Raw genomic sequence first — 13,847 nt, forward strand, 5'->3', positions numbered from 1 at the left:
GAAAGGAAAGGGACACTACAATTTACCCAGGCTCGGACCACCTTGCGGTTTAATACCCTACTCCTGCTTTGTGGTGGATTAGCCTTGAGGTGGGCTGAGGATGAACTAGTAAAGAGGAAGAACAGCCTCAGGAGGTCTGTTCTTGCGTTGGTGTGAGCTGGTGAGGGCTCGGATGGCTTGGTCGATCTGGATTCCCTTATATGGTGGTGGCTAACCTATATTTATAGTGGCCTTGGTCCTCTTCCCCCAAAATGAAGGCGGGAAGGGATCCCACAATGACCAAGTTTGAAGGGAGACAAATAGTACATCCTATCCTGATGAAAGGTGGTCTTCGCCTGCAAACCTCCTGGTCGTGACGTCGTGGTGGGCTCGGTGATGACCTCTGTCCTGTTGTCCTGGCAGTCTTGGTCTTGTAGCATGGAAATGGAAACATTTGGTTGATTCCTCGGGACTCCGTGCCAGCTCTTGCCTCTTTAGCACCAAAGAGGAAACCTGCTGTACGGCACCCGCCTGGCCTTGGTCATCATGGCTTGGGTCACCATAACCTCAAAAGGTGGGCGCCTGCATAGGAATCTCCGCTCCTCAGGAGCCAACCTAGGGAGGCCAATCCCTCTGGAGGTCTTGGCGTCGTCCGCCTCGCGAGGGTCTTGTGTTGTCGATGCTGAAGGTGGTTCGTACTAGGCCGTTGGTGGAGCCACGCCGTGGGCCGCATTCAGGCAAGTCTGGGTACCGCGGTTCCCAGAACGCCAACAGTAGCCCCCGGGCCCATGGCGCGCTCAGACTTGGCTTCAATACGAAACCAAAGGGAAAGGGCGAAGTGCCGCGGGCCCCAATCGCCTGCGGGCCCAGTCGACACGTGGCGCTTGACGGGACGTGGGCGTCTCCACTTCCCCACGTTGCCTCGACAACCGTCCAGCTTGACAATAGCCTAGTGCAAGCGCGGCTCGACCATCGTTGCCCGCCGCGCTCGTCCTCTGCTCCCCCTTTCTTGCGAGCTTATATATCCTCCTCCAAACTCTGCGCCGGTGCCAATCCACCTCCGCCGACATGGCTCCGAGGTTGAAGAAGAAGGGGAAGGCTTGCGCGCCCACATAATCTCCGCCTGGTTTGGAGCCCGCACTTGGTCGGTCGATGATGATCAATCCGGAGGGACTAGACAAGGTCTGCCCAGCCTTTGCCACTGATTCCAGTGAGTGGAAGGCGATGACGGTCCGGCCTGCCTCCCGGGCCCAGATCGATATGGAGGCCACCGAGATCCCTATCCACCTTCACGCTCTTCTGGCTGGCTTGGTCCCCCCTCTTTCTCTGATTTATTCAACGTCATGCTTTCGCATTACCAGATCCATGCGCTGCATTTGGACCCCAGGCCCATTGTGCTCCTCGCTGCCTTTGCCTTTCTGTGCGAGGCCATCGTGGGTGTCCCCCCATCTGTGGCCTTGTTCTGCCATTTCTTCTCGCTTCATCTGGCCGATGGCAGACAATGCTCGGGATGCGTGTCATTCCAGGCAGTGGCAACGATGACTAACTCGGGAATCAACTTCACGCTCCACCCAGATGTAACGAGGTTCTGAGAGCAGTGGGTGTATGTGGATTCCACCATGCGCAGCCCCCTGCTTCAGCTCGCGTGGGCGCCGGCGGAACGGAGCTCTAGCTGGGGGCATGCGAAGCTCGTCGAACGGCGGCTCGCCCACGTCTGGTCCAGGTTGGCAGAGTTGAAGGAGGCAGGGGTGACATCGCCGATGGTGGTGAGGGAGTTCATCCGGCGGCTCATCGCCCCGCTCCAGCGCCACTCTCGCCCAATGTGGGCCTTCACCAGCCTCAAAGACCGCTTGAGGCTTCAGGTGCCCTCGCCTCCCTCCAAGACGCTGCAGGCGGTGCTCTAGCTCTTGACCGGCGACCTGACGCTTGCCGCGCCCCCGGCAGACAGGCGCCTCTTATACAACTACTCAAATGGGGAGGCCTTCGCGAAGCAGATGCCCTTCTTGGACATGTGGGGGCTGCGCCCAGCGGGCCTTGAGGGGCCTCACGAGAATCCCATCTTGGTGGCTCATGTGCTTTCCAATCCTGCGGCGCGCGCCCCCGATGTGTTTGCAGTGGGGCAAGCGTTGCTGAGTGTTCCTGAGGCGACCGCTTGAGAGCAGGTGCCGTCAGGTGCTCTAGAGGTGACTACCAGGGAGCAGGCGCTGTCGGATTCGGGGTTCCGCAAACCCTTGAGAGGTTCGAACACTGGGGTGCGTGCGAAGAACTCCCTCTTCCCAGTCTGCCTGCTCAACGATTCCACGGCCTAGCTCTACGAACCCAAGGGACAAGAGACACAATAGTTTATCCTGGTTCGGGCCACCTTGCGGTTAATACCCTACTCCAGCTTTGTGGTGGATTGCCTTGAGAGGCTGAGGATGAACTAGTACAGTCGATGAACAACCTCAGGAGGTGAGGTCTTCTTGAACTCGATGAGCTAGTGAGGTGGTGAGGGTGGAAATGGTTCCGACCCCTTCTACGGTGGTGGTTGGGTCCTATATATAGTGGCCTTGGTCCTCTTCCCAAATGTAGGCGGGAAGAGATCCCACAACGGCCAAATTTGAAGGAAGACAACTAGTACAAGCTATCCTGACAAAAGTAGTCTTCGCCTGCAAAAGGCTCTGGTGGTGACGCTGCAGTGGGCTCCGCGATGACCTCCGTCCTGTCATTCTGGCGGTGTACATCTTGTTGCACCAATATGGAAACCTTTGCTTGATTCCTCGGGAGTCCGCGCCTGCGCTTGCCTCCTTGGCACCAAATGGGAAACTGGTACACTGCGCCCGCTGGCGCCGCCTGGCCTTGGTAGTAATGGCTCACATCATGTGAACATCGTGAGGTGCACCTTGCATTGATATCTCCGCTCCTCGGGAGCCAGCCTAGTGAGCCCCCCGCCCAGGGAGGTCCTGGTGTCGTCTGCCTTGCGAGGCTTGTCCCCTCGCGAGGGTCTTGGGTTATTGTTGCTGAAACTGGGCCGTACCGGGCAGTCGATGGAGCCACACCGTGGGCCACAGATAGGCAAGTCTGGGTACTCCCGTTCCCTGGATGCCGACAGTATCCCAAGGGCCCAAGGCGCGCTCGAACATGGCTTCGAGGCGAAGCCAAAGGGCAAGTGCGGAGCGCCGCGGGCACCAACCGCCTGCGGCCTCGGCCGACACATGGTGATCAATGGGACGTGGGCGCCCCACTTCCCCACGCAGCCTTGATATGCGCCGGGCTCAGCGGCCGCCACCTCCGGCTTAGCTCCATCTTCATTGCTTGTAGAGCACTTCCTTGGCTCCTCCGCCTTCTCAGCTCTCCCCTGTTGACATGGCACCGAGATTGGCGCAGAAGAAGAAGGTGAAGAGCCATGCTCCGACCGAATCTCCGCCGGCCTTTGAGCCCGCCCTCGAGTGGTCGATGGTGGTTAATCGGGAGATGTTGGACAAGGTCTCTCCGGCGCTCGCCGCCGATTTCAACAAGTGGAACGCGACGGTGGCTTGGCCTGCTTCCCGCGCCATGGTGGACATGGCGGCCACTGAGATCCCCATTCATCTCCACGCCCTCTTGGCAGGATTGATTGCTCCCTTTTCTGATTTCTTCAACGCCATAATCTCGCATTACCAAGTCCACGCATTGCACCTGGCTCCCCAATCCATCCTTCTCCTTGCCGTCTTCGCCTTCATCTGCGAGGCCATGGTGGGCATTGTTCCCTCCGTGGCCTTGTTCCGCCATTTCTTCTTGCTTCACCTGACCGACGCCCGCCAGTGCTCGGGGTGCGTGACCTTCCAAGTTGTGGCGGTGGTGGCCAGCTCAGGAATCGACTTCGAGCTCTCGCTGATCGTACATGGATTCCGAAAGCGGTGGGTGTCGTGGATGTCGACGTGCTCAACTCCCTGCTCTTGCTTCCTCGGGCGCCGGGTGAACCCAGGTCCGGATGGGGGCACGCAAAGCTCGTCGAACCTCGGCTTGCCCACGCCTGGTGCCGGCTGGCCAGGTTGAAGCAGGTTGGGGTGACAGCACCCATGGTGGTGAAGGAGTTCGTCCAGCGCTGCATTGCTCTGCTCCAACACTATTCTCGACGGATGTGGACCTTCGCCGGCAGCAGGGGCCCAATGAGGCTCCATGTCCCTGCGCTTCCTCCTGAGACTTTGCGCACGGTGCTCGAGCTCCTGACTGGTGACCCTGCACCAGCCATGCTTCCAATGGAGGGCTACCTTCTGTACTGCTACTTGAACATGGAGGTGTTCATGTGCCAGATGCCCCTCTTCGACGAGTGGGGGTTGTGCCCTGCTGAGCCTGAGGGGCCCCTCGAGAACCCTGTCCTTGTGGTCCCCCTGCCTGCCGTCCTGGCAGCGCACGCCCCGGAGGTGGATGCCTCGGAGGTGGACGCTGGGGGGTCAGGCGCTTTCCAATGCTCTCGAGGCAGCTGCTAACGGAGCGCTGCAGCCTGGCGCTCCTCAGATGGCAGCCCTTGATGCATGGGTGATCCGTCTTGGGGGGCCGATCGAAGACTTGGCGCGATCCGAGGCTCCCGAGGTCACCGCCCTTGAAGCTCGGGGAAGCAGTCCTGGAAACCCGATGCAGCCCGGGGCTCTCCAGAGGCTCTGCTGCCCACCCCAGAAGCTGACAGACGTGCTCCGGGCTTCGGCCAGTTGCGCCTGAACTTTGAGGCACTCCGCACGAGAAGGGGGCCTCCCTGCCGCAGTGGTGACGCCTACCGGTCGCTAAAGCAAAGGAAATAGATAGCCATAGACGAGTAAGTACCTCTTCTTTGCAATTTTATGCGTGTTGCACCCTCTCCTGACAATGGCCCTTCAGGATCCCTTCATCTGCGGCAGCAAGATCTCCTGAGGAGTGGCTCCCCCCCATCCTCGGCTTGTCCATGATCTTGAGCTCTCCCCACCAGGCTACCGTGCGGGGTGTAGGGCCTGTCTGAGAGGCAGGCATGCCGACAGGAGGCCTTGATCCTGCGTTCCTGTCATCCCTCCTGCTTGGTGCACCCTGGGGTGCCGAAGGTGTGCCGTGGGCTCCTCCGCTGGTCGTCTCCGGTGAATGGGCGTTCCCAGCCTTGGCTTCGTCTTCATGTAAAAGGGTTAGCCAGCAGTTTCTCTATCATACCCGAAGGAGTTTCAAAGTAAACATTTTCAGTAGGTTCACTAGGTTGAGGAGCAACTCTTTGCTCTACTGGTCGGGGTGAAGATACCCCGAACAAGCCCCTCAAAGGATTATTTTCCATAGTAACAAGTGACAGTAAATTTCAGCACACTATATAAATTTTTCCTTAGCAAAGGCGCTTCACTCCCTGACAATGGCGCCAGAAAAGAGTCTTGATGACCCACAAGTATAGGGGATCTATCATAGTCCTTTCCATAAGTAAGAGTGTCGAACCCAATGAGGAGCAGAAGGAAATGACAAGCGATTTTCAGTAAGGTATTCTCTGCAAGCACTGAAATTATCGGTAATAGATAGTTTTGCGATAAGCTAATTTGTAACGGGTCACAAGTAACAGAAGTAAATAAGGTGCAGCAAGATGGCCCAATCCTTTTTGTAGCAATGGACAAGCCTAGACAAACTCTTATATAAAGGAAAATGCTCCCGAGGACACATGGGAATTATCGTCAAGCTAGTTTTCATCACGCTCATATGATTCACGTTCGTTACTTTGATAATTTGATATGTGGGTGGACCGGTGCTTGGGTACTGCCCTTCCTTGGACAAGAATCCCACTTATGATTAACCCCTCTTGCAAGCATACACAACTACAAAAGAAGTATTAAGGCAAACCTAACCATAGCATGAAACATATGGATCCAAATCAGCCCCTTACGAAGCAACACATAAACTAGGGCTCAAGCTTCTGTCACTCTAGCAACCCATCATCTACTTATTACTTCCCAATGCCTTCCCCTAGGCCCAAACAATGGTGAAGTGTCATGTAGTCGACGTTCATATGACACCACTAAAGGAAAGACAACATACATCTCATCAAAATATTGAATGAATACCAAATTGACATGACTACTTATAGCAAGACTTCTCCCATGTCCCCAGGAACAAACGTAGCTACTCACAAATCATATTCATGTACATAATCATAGGGGTATTAATATGCATATAGGATCTGAACATATGATCTTCCACCAAGTAAATCAACTAGCATCAACTACAAGGAGTAATCAACATTACTAGCAACCCACAGGTACCAATCTGAGGTTTTGGGACAAAGATCGGATACAAGATGAACTAGGGTTTGAGATGAGATGGTTATGGTGAAGATGTTGATGGAGATTGACCCCCTCCCAATGAGAGGATAGATGGTGATGACGATGGTGATGATTTCCCCCTCCCGGAGGGATGTTTCCCCGGCAGAGCAGCTCCGCCGGAGCCCTAGATTGGTTCCGCCAAGGTTCCGCCTCGTGACGGCGGCGCTTCATCCCAAAAGCTTCCTTATGATTTTTTTCCACGGCAAAAGATACCTTATACCAGAAGATGGGCATCAGGGGCCTGCCAGGTGGCCCACGAGGCAGGGGGTGCGCCCAGGGGGGTAGGGCGCACCCCCCACCCTCGTGGATGGTGGGTGGCCCCCCTCTGGTGCTTTCTTCGCCCAATATTTTTTATATATTCCAAAACTGATTTTTGTGGAATTTCAGGACTATTGGAGTTGTGCAGAATAGGTCTCTAATATTTGCTCTTTTTCCAGCCCAGAATTCCAGCTGCCGGCATTCTCCCTCTTCATGTAAACCTTGTAAAATAAGAGAGAAAAGGCATAAGTATTGTGACATAATGTGTAATAACATCCCATAATGCAATAAATATCGATATGAAAGCATGATGCAAAATGGACATATCAACTCCCCCAAGCTTAGACCTCGCTTGTCCTCAAGCGGAAGCCGATATAGAGAAATACGTCCACATGTTTAGAGGTAGAGGTGTCGATAAAATAAAATACGGACATGAGGGCATCATGATTATTCTTAGAATAGCAACATATATATATATAGTCATATGATTTGTTATGCAGAAGTAATAATCTATTCAGAATGTAAAGTATGAATTAGAAACTTGATTGAGAACTAGCAAACTATAATCTTAGTCATTCAAGCAATTGCAATTTATCATAACATCGGAAACAGCCAATAAGAGCTTTTCAGCAAGTCCACATACTCAACTATCATTTAGTTTTCACAATTGCTAACACTCACGCAATACTTACGGGTATGAAGTTTTAATCGAACACAGAGAAAGATAGGGGCTTACAGTTTTGCCTCCCAACCTTTTACCTCAAGGGTAACGTCAACAATAATGCTTTATGAAAACCCACATCCAATTAGATATATATATCAGGATCTTTCCAACACATAGTGCTTGCCAAAGGATAAAGTGTAAAAAGGAAAGGTGAAGATCACCATGAATCTTGTATAAGGTGTAAGACAAAAATAAAAGATAGGCCCTTCGTAGAGGGAAGCAGAGGTTGTCATGTGCTTTTATGGTTGGATGCACAAAATCTTAATGCAAAAGAACGTCACTTTATATTGCCACTTGTGATAGGGAGCTTTATTATGCAGTCTGTCGCTTTTATTTCTTCCATATCACAAGCTCGTATAAAGCTTATTTTCTCCACACTAATAGATCATACATATTTAGAGAGCAATTTTTATTGCTTGCAACAATGACAACTTACTTGAAGGATCTTATTCAATCCATAGGTAGATACGGTGGACTCTCATGGCAAAACTGGGTTTAAGGATATTTTGAAGCACAAGTAGTATATCTACTTGGTGCAAAGAATTTGGCTAGCATAAGGGGGAAAGGCAAGCTCAACATGTTGGATGATCCAAGACAATATAATTTATTTCGAATATAAGAAAACATAACCCATTACGTTGTCTTCCTTGTCCAGCATCAACTTTTTAGCATGTCATATTTTAATGAGTGCTCACAATCATAAAAGATGTCCAAGATAGTATATTTATATGTGAAAACCTCTCTTTCTTTATTACTTACTACTAATTGCAACAATGACCAAAACTATGTTTGTCAACTCTCAACAAATTTTATTCATCATACTCTTTATATGTGAAGTCATTACTCTCGATAAGATCAATATGATCTCTTTATTTGTTTTTACTTTTATTCCCTCAAGATCATAGCAAGATAACCAAGCCCTCGACTCAAGACTAATCTTTATTATATATAGCTCACGGACTCGATTACATAGACAAGGATCAATACAAAACTCAAAGCTAGATCATACTAAACTTTATTCTACTACATCAATATATAACCAAAAGGATCGAACTAAGAAAAATGGTAAAGATAGAAGTGTGATGGTGATACGATACCGGGGCACCTCCCCCAAGCTTGGCAGTTGCCAAGGGGAGTGCCCATACCCATGTATTTATGTCTCTTTCTTCGGAGGTGGTGATGTGATATTCTTGGCGATGATGCCCCTTAGGATATGATTCTCTTCCTCGAGCTTATTGACTTGCTGTTTGAGATCCATTATTTCCCTACTGAGCTTACCTGTGACGGCTAAAGCTCCTTGCACCCATGGATGTTGCATAGCTGCGGGAGAACAAGTAACACTCTTTTTCATATTTTCGTAAGAAAGAAATGTAGCATTGGAAGGGATGACCGAGTTTGGAATTGCTGAGCTCTAAAGTTCCTCCATCGTGAATCTGGCTTGGAGACAAGAGGTAACTTCTTGATCCACCACCATGGTATCTATCCTTTTCAAGTCGGCCTCCATCTCTTCATCCATTGATGGCCCAAAGTGGTCAGCATCACTGTTTGCTCCTGGCCCCGGTGTCGGATGAGACACTCAACTCTCCCTGACTGACTCTTGAGAAGACATCTTGCTCTAAATCTGCCGCAGAAACAACTCAAAACAAAAACAGAGGATTGTGTCGTGGTACGGTGGTCAAAACCCTCGGGATATTATATAATGATTTTTTTGCCGACCAAAAGAAGTATCGTGCAAGAAAACGGAGTCCGGAGGGTACACGAGGTGCCCACGAGGCAGGGGGTCGCGTCCAGGGGGTAGGGCGCACCCTCCACCCTTGTGGACGCCTCGTGTCCTTTGCGGACTACTTCTTATTTATTCCAAAATGAAGAAAAATTGCTATTAGAACTGTTTTGGAGACGGTTTACTTACCGTACCACATACCTATTGCTTTTCGGAGTCTGAAACGTTCTGGATAGTGTCCCTTATGTACTCCTCCGGGGTTACGGTATCAATAACCTTGGTTTCAACATTTATGGGATTACCTGAGATATAATGTTGGATTCTTTGTACGTTCACCACCTTTGGATTTGTTCCTTCGAAGTTGTTGATTTTTATGGCACCGGAACGATAGACCTCCTCGATAACGTAAGGACCTTCCCATTTAGAGAGGAGTTTTCCTGCAAAAAATCTTACATGAGAGTTTTATAACAAAACATAATCACCTACATTAAACTCACGCTTTTGTATCCTCTGGTCATGCCATCTTTTAACTTTTTATTCAAACAGCTTGGCATTCCCGTAGGCCTAGGTTCTCCACTCATCAAGTGAGCTAATGTCAAATAGTCTCTTCTCACCGGCAAGTTTGAAATCATAATTGAGCTCTTTAATGACCCAATATGTCTTATGTTCTAGTTTGAGAGGTATGTGACATGCTTTTCCATAAACCATTTTATAAGGAGACATACCCATAGGATTTTTATATGCAGTTCTATAGGCCCATAATGCATCATCAAGTTTCTTGGACCAATTCTTTCTAGATCTATTAACAGTCTTTTGCAAAATTAATTTAGTCTCCCTATTACTTAGTTCTACTTGACCACTAGACTGTGGGTGGTAAGGATATGCAATTCTATGATTAACATCATACTTAGCAAGCATTTTATGAAAGGCACCATGAATAAAATGTGAACCACCATCAGTCATTAAATATCTAGGGACTCCAAACCTTGGAAAAATAACTTCTTTCAGCATCTTAATAGAGGTGTTATGATCAACACTACTAGTTGGAATAGCTTCTACCCACTTACTAACGTAATCAACAGCAACTAAAATATGTGTATGCCCATTAGAGGAAGGAAACGGTCCCATATAATCAAAGCCTGAAACATCAAATGGTTCAATAACAAGTGAATAGTTCATGGGCATTTCTTGATGTCTACTAATATTACCATTTTTTTGACATTCATCACAAGACAAGACAAACTTACGGGCATCTTTGAAAAGAGTAGGCCAATAAAAACCGGATTGCAATACCTTATGTGCAGTTCCATCTCCAGCGTGGTGTCCTCCATAAGACTCAGACTGACACTTGCGTAGTATCTTTTCATGTTCATGCTCAGGTACAAAGCGTCTAATAACACCATCTACTCCTTCTTTGTAAAGGTGTGGGTCATCCCAGAAGTAATGTCTTAAATCATAGAAAAACATTTTCTTTTGCTGGTATGTGAAACTACGTGGTATAAATTTAGCAACAATATAATTAGCATAATCAGCATACCATGGAGCAGTACGAGAAGCATTTATGACATTTAATTGTTCATCAGGAAAGCTATCATCTATAGGTAGTGGGTCATCAAGAACATTCTCTAACCTAGACAAGCTGTCTACAACGGGGTTCTCGGCTCCCTTTCTATCAATAATATGCAAATCAAATTCTTGTAGCAAGAGAACCCATCTAATAAGTCTAGCTTTAGCATCTTTCTTTTCCATCAGATATTTAATAACAGCATGATCAGTGTGAACAGTTACTTTAGAATCAACAATATAAGGTCTGAACTTATCACAAGCAAATACACCTGCCAAAAATTCCTTTTTAGTAGTAGCATAATTTCTCTGGGCACTGTCTAGAGTTTTACTAGCATATTGGATAACATTTAATTTCTTATCAACTCTTTGTCCTAGAACAACACCTATAGCATAATCACTAGCATCACACATAATTTCAAAGGGTAAATCCAATCAGGTGGTTGAACAATAGGTGCAGAAATCAAGGCTTTCGTAAGTATTTCAAATGCTTCTACAATCATCATCAAAGAAAAAAGGAACATCCTTTTGTAAGAGATTAGTCAGAGGCCTAGAAATTTTTGAGAAGTCTTTAACGAACCTCCTATAAAAACCGGCATGACCGAGGAAACTTCTTATACCTTTAATGTCCTTAGGACACAACATCTTTTCAATAGCATCGACTTTAGCTTTACCAACTTCAATACCTCTTTCGGAAATTTTATGCCCCAAGACAATACCTTCATTAACCATAAAGTGGCACTTCTCCCAATTTAAGACAAGATTAGTTTCTTCACATCTCTGCAAAACTCGATCAAGGTTGCTTAATCAATCATCAAAAAAAGTTCCATATACAGAAAAAGCATCCATTAAAACCTCAACAATCTTTTCACAAAACTCAGAGAATATAGCCGTCATGCATCTTCGAAAGGTAGCAGGTGCATTACATAAACCAAAAGGCATACGTCTATAAGCAAAGGTACCGAAAGGGCAAGTAAAAGTGGTCTTTTCCTGATCCTCTTTCAACATTGGTATTTGAGAGAAACCAGAATAACCATCTAGAAAGCAAAAATGGGTAATCATCCTTTCTAGTAGCTTTATTTAATTTGCAGAAGTCAATTACCATTCTATAACCTGCAACAATTCTTTGTGGGATCAATTCGTCTTTATCATTAGGAACAGCAGTAATACCTCCCTTCTTAGGGACACAATGGATAGGACTGACCCATTGACTATCAGCAAGAAGATAAATTATACCTGCCTCCAGAAGCTTTAGTATTTCATTTCTTACCACTTATTTCATCTTAGGATTTAACCATCGTTGGTGATCAACAACCGGTTTAGCGTGTTTCTCCAATTTTATTTTGTGCTGGCATAGAGTGGGACTAATGCCCTTAAGATCATCAAGAGTATATCCAATAGCAGCGCGTTGCTTCTTCAGAGTTTTCAATAATTTCTCTTCTTCCTGATCTGAAAGGTTAGCACTAATAATAACAGGATATATCTTCTTTTCATCAAGATAAGCATATTTAGGAGTATCAGGTAATGGTTTAAGCTCAAACACGGGATCACCCTTGGGTGGAGGAGGATCCCCTAGAATTTCAACAGGCAAGTTGTGTTTCAAAATAGGTCCCTATTTAAAGAATACTTCAACTATTTCCCTTCTTTCATTCATAAACATATCATTTTCATGGTCTAGCAAATATTGTTCTAAAGGATCACTAGGAGGCACGACAATAGAAGCAAGACCAATAATTTCATCTTTACTAGGCAATTCTTTCTCATGGGCTTGTCTATGAAATTTAGCAAAATTAAAATCATCAGACATATCCCCTAAACCAACAGTAACAATATCCTTTTTGCAGACTATCTTAGCATTTACAATATTCAAGAAGGGTCTTGTCGTGGTTTTGTCACGGAAGATGTCCTAGAGAAAGGACTTCGTCGTGGAGCCATCGCAACAGGTTAGCTTGAAGGGGTTAAAGCGGACTCAGGGACGCAAGAGAGTTTATACTAGTTCGGCCCCTTCGATGAAGGTAGAAGCCTACGTCTAGTTGTGATGGAATTGATGGGGTTTCGATGACTAGGGAGCAAACAAGCTTCGCCTAAGTCTCGAGTTGTTGTCTGTTGTCCTTGAACCGCCACCGGGTCGTCCCCTTATATACACGGGTGACGCCCGTCGGTTCACAGAGTCCCAATACCGGCTCATAGATGTGTCCGGTTTGGACTCTACTTATTCCTAACTTACAATACAAGTTAAATACCAACGCCGGTTTACGGCTATAGGCCTTGAACCGACTATGGGCCTTGAGCCCTCATCTGTGATGAGGACATCAATACCATTGTTACACCCACAACCCCTACTGTTACATATACTGGACCAATTACTAGAGCTCGCGCACGCCAATTAAATTACCAGGTACTTTGGTTTCTTGGTAATGATTCTAATGTTCATGAGATTATGATGCTGCCTAAATTGGATACATTTGTTTTGCTTACAAATGAAGGGCCTAGCTTGGAGAAGGATGAACATTGGAGCAAGAACACACATGGAGTTGATGGCATGCGCAAGGGGATCAAGAACGGAGTTACAAGTGATGATTTCAGGACTTTAAAGCCGCCATAAGGAGTGCATGAAGCCTTGGACGAAATATACAAGATGCCACTTCATAATATTCGTCCATAGGCTATTCTAGGTGCTGCGTCACCTTATTAATGGGCCAGGCCCATGTAATTTCGAAATACTTAAGTATAGGCTATTTTTAGAAGTCCGTATGTGTGGGGAAACAAGAGTTAGGGTTGGTTTCGGACCCCAACCTCAAGGGCCACGAAATTCCCCCCCCCCTCTTCCTCCATATATACAACCCTTAGGGCATCGTTTAGACTTTGGGGTTTTGTTTAGATCAAAAGTTCGCCATAGCTGCAACTTCGCGTACTTCGTTTGTGTCCAACGACCAGACCAAGACGTCACAGAACCCCACCTTGATCAATAAAGCTTTCATCTTATATTCGCAATATCCAGATTGCAATCTCAGTTTCTTGCTTGTTCTTCGTTTGCTCGCAGGAACAGACCCTCGTGGTCAGGTTGATCATGCTCCAGCGTGGTCAATAACCCTCGGAAGTTGGTTTAGCGATTGCTAAGGCGCGACGTCTCGCACGTTCGTAGTCGGATCGTCAAAGTCGACTCCCACAGAAAACGATAGCCACCATCTCATCGAAACATGGGGACCCTCGCCTCTATCAAGTGGTATCAGATTTCCAGGTTGCTCGGTGAGATTTTACAGTTTTTCGTAGATTAGATTGAGTCTGTTCTTGATACCTACAGTCCACGAAAAAGACACAA

This window comes from Triticum aestivum, chromosome 3A, assembly GCF_018294505.1.
Source record: "Triticum aestivum cultivar Chinese Spring chromosome 3A, IWGSC CS RefSeq v2.1, whole genome shotgun sequence".
NCBI classification, from domain to species: domain Eukaryota; kingdom Viridiplantae; phylum Streptophyta; class Magnoliopsida; order Poales; family Poaceae; genus Triticum; species Triticum aestivum.